Consider the following 15166-nt stretch of genomic DNA (forward strand, 5'->3'; position numbering starts at 1 on the left):
ACATTAACCTAACCTACACCTCAACCTAACCTACTACACCTAAACCTAATTCTAGCATTAACCTAACCTTAGCCTAACCTACACCTCAACCTAATCTACTACACCTAAACCTGATTCTAGCATTAACCTAACCTTAGCCTAACCTACACCTCAACCTAACCTACTACACCTAAACCTAATTCTAGCATTAACCTAACCTTAGCCTAACCTACACCTCAACCTAATCTACTACACCTAAACCTAATTCTAACATTAACCTAACCTACACCTCAACCTAACCTACTACACCTAAACCTAATTCTAGCATTAACCTAACCTTAGTCTAACCTACTATACCAAATCCCAAATCTAACCTAACCTAAATGTAACCTTACCTACACCTCAATCTAAACGGAACCTTACCTACACCTCAACTTAATCTACTACACCTAAACCTAATTCTAACCTACACCGCAATCTAAACCTAACCTACTATACCAAATCCTAAATCTAACGTACACATTAACCTAATCTACACCTCAATTAAAACCTAACCTACTACACCTAAACATAACCTAACCTATTCAACACCTCAACCTATATTTAACCTACTACACTGAAACCTACACTGAAAAGATGTGATTTAACAATAACCAGGAAGGAACTAACCCAATAAAACTAAGAGACTTCAAGACATAAGACGAGAGTAATGGGAAGTAGTAATTAGCCATTTCTAAAATCCATCCTAGTTGTCTAATAAGAAAATTGACAATATAATCTTGTGCAGTGTTTGGGATGAGCATCAGCATTCAATTCTGTTTACCCTAACTGGGCAACTCAACCAGGTGGTCACGCTCACTTTTCAAGGAAACATAGATAAACCTTTACCGGGAATGACTAAGCTGGTTGACCAACATGCCCAAAATCCAATGCAACATGCACTACGCTGGTCAAGAGCTGGTTAACCAGCAAGCTTATCAGTATAGGGTATGTTTTAGTCTAGATAACCAGCTTCTCAACTATCTTGACCATCCATAACCTGCTTCAACCATCCGAAAACAAGCTGGAGTGTAGAATCTGAAATCTGATCATTTTCAGTCTTACCTCACCTTTCCACAAGCTTAATGTAAACATCTGAAGAGCTGCATCACACCAGAGTACTTGTGTTTACAGTGAGATCCTTTTACAACACTGCCACCCAGTGGATATAATGGGCGTGACACACTCTTTTCAATGAGGAGAATAAGGTCAAACAGTTGAGGATGGGTTTTGATGAGTTTTTATTACAGAAATTTGATCACAGACAAGGTCTACCGTGCAGTTACAATGCCTGCTTAAGGGATCAAAGGACAAAAGTCATCAGTCTTCAATGATGAACATATTTAATTTACCATTAAAATAACGAAACTGAAGCCTGTATGATGTGATGGAGTAGCCTACCTTTCCATTACTGAGTCTGATAAGAATAAAAAACAGAGCCAGTCTCAGTCTGGTCACAAAGCAGCTCTGTGAAAAGCCATGTTTCAATGGACTGAGGGTAAAGAAAAATAGCTTTGGACATTTCCTCAAGCCAAACAAAGACTTTAGAGAGGAGTTTCATGTGGCCGAAAGGGCCAGCGTGCAGAAGGAGATGTATTAAAGTAGATTTTTATCCTGCAGCCGGCCGGCTGAGTGCTGCTCCCTTTGACAGCGCAGCACAGCGCTCTGGGCAGACCAGAGAGAGGGCAAGCGAGAGGTAGAGAGAGAGAGAGAGAGAGAGAGAGAGGGACAGAATGAAAGCCTGGTCCAGGGAGGCTGTCTCTGTCTCTCTGAATCAGAGGAGAATCTTCCAGCTCCAAATGTAGCCGGCTCTCCTTGTCACAATGGCAGGATTTCTATGGAGGTAAATTGAAAGCCCAGAAAGCTCTGGAGGCTACTTCTTACACCCAAGCTTTACTGCCTCTGTCCTGGCCTGGCCCGGCCCAGCCCCGCCTGCTGCTGGTATTGATGAATGCATGATGGCTCTCTGCTAGTGCTGGATGATGTGATTTTTGTTCAATGAGGATAAAAGAAGTGTTTTCCAGACTGCAGGACAGCTCAAGGTGCCACAGTATGATCCATGAGAGCTCATTGTACAAGCATATGGCAGTTTCTCGTTGTCAGATCGGAACTGTCAAGGGAAAACCTCCATAACTCCATTTGTGCCACCTTATGTGGTTTACACAGTGTCTATGATCAATAGATAAAATCGAAGATAGTCAGTAGAGCTATCTGGATGGGGGGGGGTTAGCGTTTTGAGGTGGTGGTTAGGGGTCAGGAGGCATAGAGAAAAACAATATCAGTATCAACATCAGTATCAGTGGTCCTGAAAATAAAATAAAAAGGACACAGGAGTTTGGTCTCTTCATGCTTTATTTATTATTGTTTATTTACTATTAAGGTGTCGATTAAGGTGTAGGTTAAGATTAGATTAAGGTGTAGAGGTTAGGTGTAGGTTAAAGTGTAGATTAAGGTGTAGATTAAGATTAGGTTATGGTGTAGAGACTAGATGTAGGTTAAGGTTAGGTTAATATTAGGTTAAGGTGTAGAGCCTAGGTGTAGGTTAAGATTAGGTTAAGATATAGATTAAGGTGTAGGTTAAGATTAGATTCAGGTGTAGATTAAGGTGTAGGTTAAAATTAGGTTAAGGTGTAGAGCCTAGGTGTAGGTTAAGATTAGGTTAAAGTGTAGAGTTTAGGTGTAGGTTAAGATTAGGTTAAGGTGTAGAGTTTAGGTGTAGGTTAAGATTAGGTTAAGGTGTAGAGTTTAGGTGTAGGTTAAGATTAGGTTAAAGTGTAGAGTCTAGGTGTAGGTTAAGATTAGGTTAAGGTGTAGATTAAGGTGTAGGTTAAGATTAGGTTAAGGTGTAGACTAAGGTGTAGGTTAAAATTAGGTTAAAGTGTAGAGTTTTGGTGTAGGTTAAGATTAGGTTATGGTGTAGATTAAGGTGTAGGTTAATATTAGGTTACTATTACCTTACTATGTAAGGTGTAGGTTATTGTTAGATTAAGATTAGATATAGGTTAAGACTAGGTTAAGATTAGGTTAAGGTGTATAGACTAGGTTGATAATTTATTATTATTTATTTATTATTAAGGTGTCGATTAAGGTGTAGGTTAAGATTAGATTAAGGTGTAGAGGTTAGGTGTCGGATAAAATGTAGGTTAAGGTGTAGATTAAGATTAGGTTATGGTGTAGAGACTAGATATAAGTTAAGGTTAGGTTAAGATGTAGATTAAGGTGTAGGTTAAGATTAGGTTAAGGTGTAGATTAAGGTGCAGGTTAAGATTAGGTTAAGGTGTAGATTAAGGTGCAGGTTAAGATTAGATTAAGGTGTAGAGTTTAGGTGTAGGTTAAGATTAGGTAAAGGTGTAGATTAAGGTGTATGTTAATGTTAGGTTAAGGTTAGATGTAGGTTAAGATTAGGTTAAGGTGTAGATTAAGGTGTAGGTTAATATTAAATTAAAGTGTAGAGACTAGGCATAGGTTAAGATTAGATTAAGATGTAGATTAAGGTGCAGGTTAAAATTGGGTTAAAATGTAGATTTAGGTGTAGGTTAAGATTGGGTTATGGTGTAGATTAAGGTGTAGGTTAAGATTAGGTTAAAGTGTATGTTACGATTAGATTAAGGTGTAGGTTAATGTTAGGTTAAGATTATGTGTAGGTTAAGACTAGGTTAAGATTTTTGGTTCAGGTGTAAAATAAGATGTAGTTTAAATTATGGGTTAGGAATCGGATTAGGTGTAGATTAAGGTGTAGGTTAGGATTAGATTAAGGTGTCGAGTTTAGGTGCAGTTATGTCACTCACTGTTCATCACCCTTCATCATCAGCACTGCATCAGTCAGTGCAGTTGTCCAGTTTGCCCTGCTTATTGATGATGTGGCAGTTGGGGAATACTCAAGCATCACCTGCAGGCTGGAGAGCCAGTCATATCACCATCCTAACCCTGGCTAGAAAAATAAGGAAGGATCAGAGAGGTCTTCAACTCTGGACCTTGAATCCAGTTTCCAGTCCTGGACATGGTCAGTCGTAGGTATTATACCAGGTCTGTGTTCAGAAATGTTGCTACTGTTCCTATCCTCCACTCGTCCTGCTCCTTTCCTTCCTCAAGAAAGAATGTGGAGGAGTCAAGGGGTGAAGAGGAGTCGGGGGAAAGGACAGACTGAGCTCTAATCTGGGAATCTGAACAGCTGAAGGAATAATATGAATGGGAGTAACTTTTTAGGATTTCTAGACACAGCCAGAGTTTATCAATAGTTCAATTAACAAACACCAGAACCTGGACTCAAGTTCTAGAGTTGAAGATCTCTGGTCTAGAGATTCCTTTAGTATACGGTAGAGACATCCTCTCATTATTCATTCAATTCACTCAAGGCCTTTCATCCAGCTGGCAGACTGAGCTCTAATTTCTATTGTAGTCTCGTGAGCGAGACGTCTGACTATTCTCAGAGATTTTGAGAATGTAGAACCTGGGTTCAACATTGAAACTGGTCTAGAGATGGTCTAGAGATTCCAGACTATGAGCTCATCAACTCCAGACCCTGGGTCCAGAGGTCTTTAGACTAGACGTTCTGAACTCCAGACATTAAATCAAAAGGTCTTTAGATCAGACGTCCTCAACTCCAGACCCTGGGTCCAGAGGTCTTTAGACTAGATGTTCTGAGCTCCAGACATTAAATCAAAAGTTCTTTAGATCAGAAGTCCTCAACTCCAGACCCTGGGTCCAGAGGTCTCTAGACTAGATGTTCTGAGCTCCAGACATTAAATCAAAAGGTCTTTAGATCAGAAGTCCTCAACTCCAGACCCTGGGTCCAGAGGTCTCTAGACTAGACGTTCTGAGCTCCAGACATTAAATCAAGAGGCCTCTAGACCAGAGGTCCTTAACTCCAGACCCTGGGTCCAGAGGCCTCTAGACCAGAGGACTCGGAGTCCAGTTTTTAGTGTCCAGTAGAGCCATTCCTTAGTGATTCATTCCATTCATTAGATCTCTTTCATCTGTTTGTCAGGCTGATCTCTGATTTCTTGTGTTATAGAAATCATGCTGCAGATGGTTGTGGAGTTAACTAAGTGGTAGTTAAAACTACCACTAATTACAATGAATTACTAATTAAAAAATCCAGGAACAGAACCTGGAGTTTAAGACCTCTGGTCTAGGGAGTCTTTTAGTATTAGGTAGAATCACCCCTTAGTGATTCATTCCATTCATCTGAGGCAGACTAAGCTCTGATTCTCCACTATAGTCTTGAGAGCCAGAGGTCTGACTATTGTCAGATACTTTGGGAATCCAGAACCTGGACTCAGGTTTTAGAGTTGGTCTAGTGATGGTCTGGGGAGTTCTTCAACTCCAGACCTTGAGTTCAGTTTGTAGTGTTAGGTAGAGCCATTCCTTAGTGATTCATTCCATTGGTTCTCTATTGTAGTCTTGTGATCTAGACATCTGTCTATTGTCAGAGACCTAAGGTTTGTTGCTCAGCTTACAAACTCCAAAACCAGAATCATCTATGTTGACAGTAAAGGGACATATACTACATACTGTCTATGGTTCTTTAGTTAACTACCACCGATCCAAGACCAGAAGCTGGAGTTGAAAACCTCTGGTCCAGAGAGTCCTTAAGGATTAGGTAGAATCACCCCCTAGTGATTCATTCCATTCATTTGAGGCTTTCATCTGTCTGGCAGGCTGAGCTCTGATTCTCCACTGTAGTATTGTAAGCCAGATGTCTGATTTTAGAGTTGGTCTAGATTCCACACTATGGAATCAAGAGGCCTTTCATCTTTGTGACAAGCTGAGCTTTGATTATTTATTGTAGTCTTAAGAGCCAGATGTCTGTCTATTGTCAGAGACTTGAGGTTTGGGTTCAGGTTTACTACCAGGGATTACAAACTCCAAAACCAGAACCACCTACTATGACAGGAAAGGGACATATACAACATACAGTCTATGGTTGCTTTTGCATGATGTATGTGGTTACATCCACTGTTTAGTTAACTACAACTAATTACATGATCCAAGACCAGAACCTGGACTCAAGGTCTGGAGTTGAAGACCTCTGGTATAGAGAGTCCTTTAGTATTAGGTAGAATCACCCCCTGGCTCTGACTCTCCACTGTAGTCTTGTAGTCTGTAGTCACTGTAGATACTTTGAGAAACCAGAACCTGGACTCAAGTTCTAGAGTTTAGTCTAGTAAGAGTTTAGAGATTCCAGACTATTAGGTCATGTCTGGACTCCAGACTCAAGTTCTAGAGTTTAGTCTAGTAATGGTCTAGAGATTCCAGACTATTAGGTCATGTCTGGACTCCAGACTCAAGTTCTAGAGTTTAGTCTAGTAATGGTGTAGAGATTCCAGACTATTAGGTCATGTCTGGACTCCAGACTCAAGTTCTAGAGTTTAGTCTAGTAATGGTCTAGAGATTCCAGACTATTAGGTCATGTCTGGACTCCAGACATGGAACTAAAAGATCTCTAGAGCAGAGGTCCTCAACTCCAGTTGTTAGTGTTAAGTAGAGCCATTCCATTAGATTAACTGCCAGGGATTACACCTACTTTGACAGGAAAGGGACATATACAACATACAGTCTATGGTTGTTTTTGCATGATGTGTGAAGTTACATCCACCGTTTAATTAACTACCACTAATTACACTCATGATCTAAGACCAGGACCTGGACTTAAGGTCTGGAGTTGAAGACAGAAGCCAGAGCATGTTTTAAAGTATTCCACTGTATACCTTTACTACCTTTAAGCTTCTTCTTTACTCATAAGCACAAGCTCTGTTGTCCTTGATACAGATTTTACTCTAAAGAACCTGCTATGAGTCATACACCATAATAACACCCATTACTCTTCCCAAATCACCTCACTCATTACACTTAACAGACGTCTTCTTTAATGTTTAGAGATCTCCATTAGAAGCGCATCACATTTTTGCAATAGAACATAAAGCAAAGCGGCTCAATCACCTCAAGCCTGTCTTGAGTTCTGATCACACTGACAGTATTTTTTGCAGAGACTTGCTTCAGTCATCTTTGCTGGCTATTGCAAGAGACACTTCCCAGGCCTGAAGACTCACCAGGCTGTTATTAGAATGATGTTCTTGTAGCTCCATCCAATTACGCCTCATGGCGGACATTAGTAGCCCCTCTCTGTCAGTTTGTTTCTTGCTTCCAGACACTGGGCCATTTTAGAAGTGCCAAACACTCAAGTGTCTCTTTGTGGGATTAAGTGCGACAGCTGGAGCAACAGGCTGCCCACTGACCACAGCTCTCTTATCTGCTGCTGTTTTGGTGCTGAGGGATGGACGACTGTTGCGAAGCAGCGAGGGGAGTATCAATGGGATGGTCTGAATGAGACTGTCCAGAATGCTTCCTGAATTTAGGGCCTTTTCAGCTGTCTGACGGGCATGTTGTAGCCAGACGTGTGCCAGACTGTTGTCAGAGACTCATGAGGTTCATTGCTCAATGTGGAAAATGAACCACCTACTTTGACAGGAAAGGGACATGTAAAACAACCACAGACAGTTGCAAAAGCAGGCCTGTGTGCTCCCGTGTGAGATATGCTACATGATTTTGATGTCTGAGCCAATGTAGAAATTGTAAGAAACCCAAAACATGACACAGATTACACCGTTTTTTAGGCCGGCCTTGTAAGCAGGCAGCGTGTACCGTCAACCACCAGCAGGGGGCCTGGCCAGCACAGTAGGAAAGCTGGTGGAGCTGGAGCAAAGAACTCCAAGCCCCAGAATCCCCAGCAGTAATCAACGCTGACCAGACCCAACTGTGCAGCACGGTATAAATACATCCAGCCAAACACAATTCCCCGTCGCACATCTGTAGGGGGGCGAACGGTAACAGTGGGTCTAAGTTGTGAACAGTCAAAAAAAAGCAAGAGCTGAAAAAGAAAAGAGTTCATGTGAACCGTGGTGGTGCAGTGGAAACACACTGGGCTCCCATTACCAGGGTTGGGAGTTGGAGCCCCATCACAGTCTCACCAATTTTGTATTGACTTAAGACATTCACCATCTGTTACACACATCGTAATATAATATCCCCAAAAAAGGGGTAGTTTCATTAAATAAATAAGTAAATTAACTGCACTTGAGTCTAAACCCCACACCACATGTCATCACTACCACTGGGTTAGCGTTGTTACCGTACTGGCCAGCTTCTGCATAGATAATACCATGCTGGCCTCACCCAGCATCGCTACCATGGTGGCAACATCCTGGTACTCCCATAGTGAGAAAAATTAGACTTATCGACTAGATACTAGAGTTTTTTCTTATTAAATTAAGATCTTAGAAATTCAAATTTTTATGTTACCAAGATATTGTTTTTTGCGTTGCAGGCCCTTTTTTAAGAGTGCAGGTATGCAGTCTTTAAGTGGTCAGATATAAATAATAAATATGATTTTTTTACCCCTTTTTTTCCCCAAGATTGCCAATTACCCAACCCGTACATATACAGTGGGGAAAAAAGGTATTTAGTCAGTCCCCAATTGTGCAAGTTCTCCCACTTAAAAAGATGAGAGAGGCTGTAATTGACATCATAGGTAGACTCAACTATGAGAGACAAAATGAAAAAAAAAAAAAAAGATTTTTAAAGAATTAATTTGCAAATAATGGTGGAACATAAGTATTTGGTCAATAACAAAAGTTCATCTCAATACTTTGTTATATATCCTTTGTTGGCAATGACAGAGGTCAAACGTTTTCTGTAAGTCTTCACAAGGTTGGCACACACCGTTGCTGGTATGTTGGCCCATTCCTCCATGCAGATCTCCTCTAGAGCAGTGATGGTTTGGGTCTGTCGGCGGCAACACGGACTTTCAACTCCCTCCAAAGGTTTTCTATGGGGTTGAGATCTGGAGACTGGCTAGGCCACTCCAGGACCTTGAAATGCTTCGTATGAAGCCACTCCTTTGTTGCCCTGGCAGTGTGCTTGGGATCATTGTCATGCTGAAAGACCCAGTAACACATTTGTAATGTTGGTCCAGCTTTCTGCAGGTCATTCACTAGGTCCCCCCGTGTGGTTCTGGGATTTTTGCTCACCGTTCTTGTGATCATTTTGACCCCACGGGCTGAGATCTTGCGTGGAGCCCCTGATCGAGGGAGATTAGCAGTGGTCTTGTAGGTCTCCCATTTTCTGATTATTGCTCCCACAGTAGATTTCTTCACACCAAGCTGCTGCCTATTGCCGATTCAGTCTTCCCAGCCTGGTGCAGGTCTATAATTTTCCTCCTGGTGTCCTTCGACAGCTCTTTGGTCTTCAGCATAGTGGAGTTTGGAGTGTGACTGTTTGAGGTTGTGGGCAGGTGTCTTTTATATAATACAGGTAAAGAGTGGAGGACAGAGAAGCCTCTTAAAGAAGAAGTTACAGGTCTGTGACAGCCAGAAATCTTGCTTGTTTGTAGGCGACCAAATACTTATTTTCCACCATTATTTGCAAATAAATTCTTTAAAAATCAGACAATGTCTTTTCTCATTTTGTCTCTCATAGTTGAGTCTACCTATGAGGTCAATTACAGACCTCTCATCTTTTTAAGTGGGAGAACCTGCACAATTGGTGACTGACTAAATACTTTTTTCCCCACTGCATACCCCCCCCCCCCCCCATTGGGCTGACGCACCGGCCAGGGATGGCCAGCGCCACACTAGAGTGATGTGGGGGGAAGAGCGCGATCTACCCACTCTAGACAGAGCAAGGCCAACTGCGCTCTCTCAAAGCCCCTAGCAGCCTGATCCTCTGCGCAGACCCCTGCAACTTATCCAGAACACAGCGGCACGTGTCGTCTTCAACGTTCCTAAATTCAGCCATGTCTCTCCACTGCTGCGTTCTCTCTTCACTGGCTTCCTGTATCTGCTGCCCTCATCAGATTCAAACCCCTGGGTGTCCAACACTTGCTGTCTTCAAACCCAGACTGAAGACCCTCCTTCTCTTCTGAGAATACTTGGGCGAATAGCAGAGTGGTCTTCTTACTGACTTGTGTTTAGTAGAGTCTAAACTTGGAGGATCTTTGAATTTTAGTCTATTCAAACTAGCTGAGGTTTCTCTTCAGTAAATAGCAAAGCACTTCTGTAAGTCGCTCTGGAGAAGTGGCTGGACCACCCAGGGCCCTTTAAATAATGGATACGTTTGATAAAAGCACAATTGTGCATTATCTGGAAATACAATGCATCAAATGGTGAGTGTAAATTTGCCTGCCTGTTGTTGACTGAGTGAGGTTGGATAAGGTGGTTGAGTTTCCAGAGTGCGAATCAGAAACAAAGACTTAATCAGAGGCAAAAGCACTCACTGCGGGCAGCATGCTGATCTCATGCATTTTAAACTCATACTCCTCTGAAGACACGAATAGTCTGCAGATGTAGTACATAAATTATCCTTCTCAGTGTGTCAATCAAGCTGAGTGTGGAGAAGGAGAGGAGGCACTCGATTACCTTTAACGAGATCTGACTGGGAAAGCACATCTTAAAGGGCTAATATCCTACACTTGTCTTTCCCAGAGATCCTCATATGCCATCTGTGTGGGTTAACGTATCAACAACTCTGGCTCATGCCCCGGGGAAAGGTGCCCTAGCACTTGGCTCGACTCAGAGACAACACAGTGGCAGGCTTAGAGCATCTCAAAGTGGCCACCAACCCGTCACCAACACCTATCAGGCAATACTAAGGGCAGTACTGGGCAGTACTGAGTTCACTACCAATGACCCTTTATGCGTCACCTGGGGGTCGTTGTCCTGATCGGTCCCAGGTGCCTGGCATTAGGGTGGTGTGCAGGCTGGTGAGGGGCCGGTGCACAGTACAATAGAGGGTATAAATTGACGCCACGTTCCTGCTGGACACGACCCCTTTAGTCGGACTGAGTGGTAAAGCATTCAGCAGCACGGTGGCAGTGTTTATCAGGGAAACGGCCAAACCAGGACTGAAACAAGCCACTGTCGGCTCAAGTTGAAGGCAGCTGGACTCGACAGCGACCCATCCAAATGACCAAAGTACCAACAGTCCAGGGACTGTGATGTGTAGCCAGGAACGTCCAGCTAATTGAGGCTCAAATCACACCTGTTTAGAGGATAAAGCCTCATATCTGAGAGCACAGAGCCGAGTAAACGGTCTTTCACAGTTAGTAGACCGGCTCATCCAGGTTTGCTTGCTTTCCCTCTTACTTGAACTTAGCATGTCGCTAAATTCTCTACTACAGTGGGCTGTAAAGGTGCTATAGGATGCATTGATTGAGTGTGTCAGTGGTTGTTTGGTGTATAAATAGTAAGTGTGACTTTGGTTGGTGTGGAAAATGCTCAGATTCAGCTTGTTATTTTGCCTCAGGAAGAGGAAACCCACTGATATTTTCTTTATATAATGGTCTTATGACAAAAAAGATCAGCTTTTACTGGCTGTATTTTTTTTATTGGCAAGCATAATTTATTTCTTCCACACACAAAACAATAATAGCTATTAAAAATAGCTGCTAAAAGAATAAGACAATATCTCTAGGCTAAATTATTTAACCATTAACAACAATAAAAAATAGCTTAAAATATAACATACTTAACATAAATAAAATGTATATAAAAATTTATATTCTTACAATACTCCCATAGTGAGAAATATTAGACATATTGACTGGCTCGTTTTTGTGAATTGCGGAAATTCATTAGCTATTGTCACTGTCAAAAAGTAATAAAAATGGCATTAATTTATCTTAAGCTTTAATCAATTTATTTATTTTAATAATGTTTAATTATTTATTGCTTTACCGGCTGGTTGGTTGGCTTTTATTATGTTTCATTCAAATTTATTCAGATTTATTTATGCTTATGCTGAAACACACTGTACAGCTTTAGCGGAGTAGGTGGGGCTAAACTGCTATAGGTTGAATCGGTTGATACACTTGTAACATCATTTAAAGCAAGGAACATTTGATATGTTCTGATGTGGTTCTTTTAAAGAAAGCACTGCTATTTGAAAAAAGAATATTCAGCAGCAGATGGACTTTTCTAATGACTCCATTAATCCATGAATATTTATTTTATGATCCATTGCAGTGATTAACACCTTGCAGTTCTTCTTAAGTATGCAGAGCATCCGTTATGCCACAGCTAAGATGTGCACAGCAGCCTGGTCGCCTGGTCTGGATCAGCTTTTTGCTTTTCGTCTCTTGCTTTGGAAGCTGTGGGCCAAAGCAATAGTGTGACCACCTCAAATATCATCAAACAGACTCCATAACTCTAGTTTAAAACTAAAGAAGCAAATTTCAGGGAATTTTCATATTTCTAAACGAGACTTTACACTGTATAAGTCTTTAACTTTGTCATGCTGTAAGTGGTGTGTGTGCTCCTTAAAGGCTGCATTTGACTGAAGTGACAGCAGCAGCGTAGTGCCCCCCCATGGCAAAATGACACCTCGCTTCTCAGCTTCTTCCACACGACCCGAGTCACGCAATATCCATGGCTTTTCTATTTTAATCAAACCAACATCATCCTGACTCCAGCAGAGAGCTCTTAAAAATAACTGCTGCTAATTGTGACTGGCGTACGAGTCAGCTCAGAGCTGGCAGATAGGGGGTATGTTCAGAGCTGTGTAGTGGTTTGCTTCTATTTGGCAGTACCAGTGTACATTTATGCTTCAACCACCCCTATCCAGCCATAACATTAGTACCACTGAGGGATAAAGTTAAAAACATTGATTGATTATCTTCATCAACAGTCTCAGAACCTTCTAGTACAAGGATCTGAGACACTTTGACTGAACACCCAAACTGTGATGTTCTAGATAGACGACTGGGTCAGAACATCTCCAAAACATCAGGCAGGGCTTGTGGGATGTTCCCAGTATGCAGTGGTCAGTACCTACCAAAAGTGCTCCAAGGAAGGACAGTCCATGAACCAGCAACAGGGTCACCTCACAACTTACAGGACTTAAAGGATCTGCTGCTAACGTTAGCCTTGGTGCCAGAGACCACAGGACACCTTCAGAGGTTGGTGGTTGGTGTGGTGCAACAGATAACACCACACCCTGGGGTTCAATTCCCGGTCTGGGTGACTGTGCTGCGCTACTCCAATAAGAGTCCTTGGGCAAGACTCCTAACACTACACTGGCCCACCTCTGTAGTATGAGTAGCCTTTGTAAGTCGCTCTGGATAAGAGCATCAGCTAAATGCCATAAATGTTCAGAGGTCTTCAGAGGCCACAACTGGTCAGAGTGTGTGTATGTATGTATACATTATTTATTTATTGGTGGTCAGTGTGGTGGTCTGCATGGGCTACACAGAGCAGCAGCAGCTCTGTTGTGAAGTGCCAGGGGGACATTTTGGACAGTAAATCCTGAACTGAAATCGGGTCAATATGTGAATTAAAGCAGATGTGTGTAAACTTGTGTGTGTATTGGGGTCAGAAATATGGTTTTATTGTGGAGCTCAGTGACGTAGTGTTCAGATCAGGTTACTGGGTGGGTCACGAGCAGGTGAATTTTATGGGAATCAGGTCTGCAGTGGAGTGGTTTCCAACTATACTAGACTTATTCTCATATTTTATTGTTAATAAAGCAAATCTGTACCAACCATAATATCCAACAGCAATGTTACGTAAGGGCTTATATGAATGAGGTATGGCTGAGTGGGTCTTTATTAGCTGGGCTTATAGGTGTATGAATGGGTAGGCCATATGGGTTATTTAATAGGGTTTAAATTAGAGTTAATTTTTGAACCCACAGTTGGGTCGTTTCTCATTTCTATCCAGTAGTAGAAATATAAAATTTTGGTCCAGAATGTACAAATCTGCCCCTGGGCAGCTCTGCTGCAAGTACCATGGAGTTAGCATAGATATTATGACATTAGAATTGCTGTTAGAGCATTGGCATCGCTAGTGCACCAACCAGCAGCCTCCAAACGCATTGCTACTGTGGCAGCAGCCAGCCCTGCTCAGCATCACTACAGCAGGATTGCTACTGCACTGTTAGCAATGCTACTGCACAGGCTGCACTTCGCTATCACAGTGCTAGTCACAAGCTAGGTTATTGAGGTCCAGGCAAAATGACAGTCCAGCAAAACTAGGCATGTCTGAAGATCCAGCAAGTTCCTTCTGATGGTAGATGCTGTACGTTGACACCAACTCCTCTTGTGGTTCTGCTCTTGGGCTGAACTTGCTTACAAATCCTACAAGTACTGTAAGGTCAGGATTTTGGAGGACTTCCCAAAAGTACTGGATGGAGCTCCACCATTCATCATTCCAGAGAACACAGTTCTTCCACTGCTCCACAGCTCCTCAACGCTAGGGGGCTTTATACCCCTCTACTAGCCCACGCCTGGCAGCATGGTGCCAATAGGTTCATGATGTTAGTCCTATTCTATTGGCTATACTTCTCTAGTTGTGTCAGAAGGGGTGTCCACAAACATTTGGACATATAGTATATATGCATAGTAGGACTTTTACTGTATGAAGGAGCCAAGCTCTCCTTTTCAAGGCTTTGGTCAAGGACAGTGTCAACAGAGGAGCAGCTGATGGCTCCATTAGAGAGGCCGTATCCAGATGGTGGCCACGCAACAAAGGCCTCTGCACTCCCCCAGCCTTTAATGACCCACCACCCGCTCCGCTTCACACCGACACATAGAGGGCTGCTATTTGCTAAAACACACTTACTCCTGTTTTTCAAGCGAGCGAGACGGGCATTATCTGATACCGAAAGAGGCAAACAAACCCTCCGCTCTGTTTCCGCTATAATGATAACAACGTGTGGCGAAGAATATAATTAAGATATCAGCATTAATTGGGGTGAATTTGGTTTCTTATTCAAGGCAGCATCCATGTTGCCATGGCGCTGGATCTCCGTGGCGAGCATGATGATACAAACGCGACAGCAGAAAATAACCACCACAATGCTGCCAGTCATAATCACCATCTTTCAGCCTCCTCCTGGACACACACAGACCTCTGAGGGCATCGTGTCATTACACTCAAATGAGAATATATTCAGCACTGGCGCTGCACCAGGGAAGGTAGTTTAAGGAATCTAGCGTGGAAGTGACCAATCATGACCGGGCATATGCTCGGAGACTGCCCAATGACTTTCTTATCACTGCTGCTATTTATATTCACTGTAATTGGTGGCATTTTGGGGGTTTTAATGATGGCTCTGAAGGTCACATTGTTGCAAAGGCACAACAAAAAGAGGTCAC

The sequence above is a fragment of the Salminus brasiliensis genome, chromosome 11 (assembly GCF_030463535.1).
Source record: "Salminus brasiliensis chromosome 11, fSalBra1.hap2, whole genome shotgun sequence".
NCBI classification, from domain to species: Eukaryota; Metazoa; Chordata; class Actinopteri; order Characiformes; family Bryconidae; genus Salminus; species Salminus brasiliensis.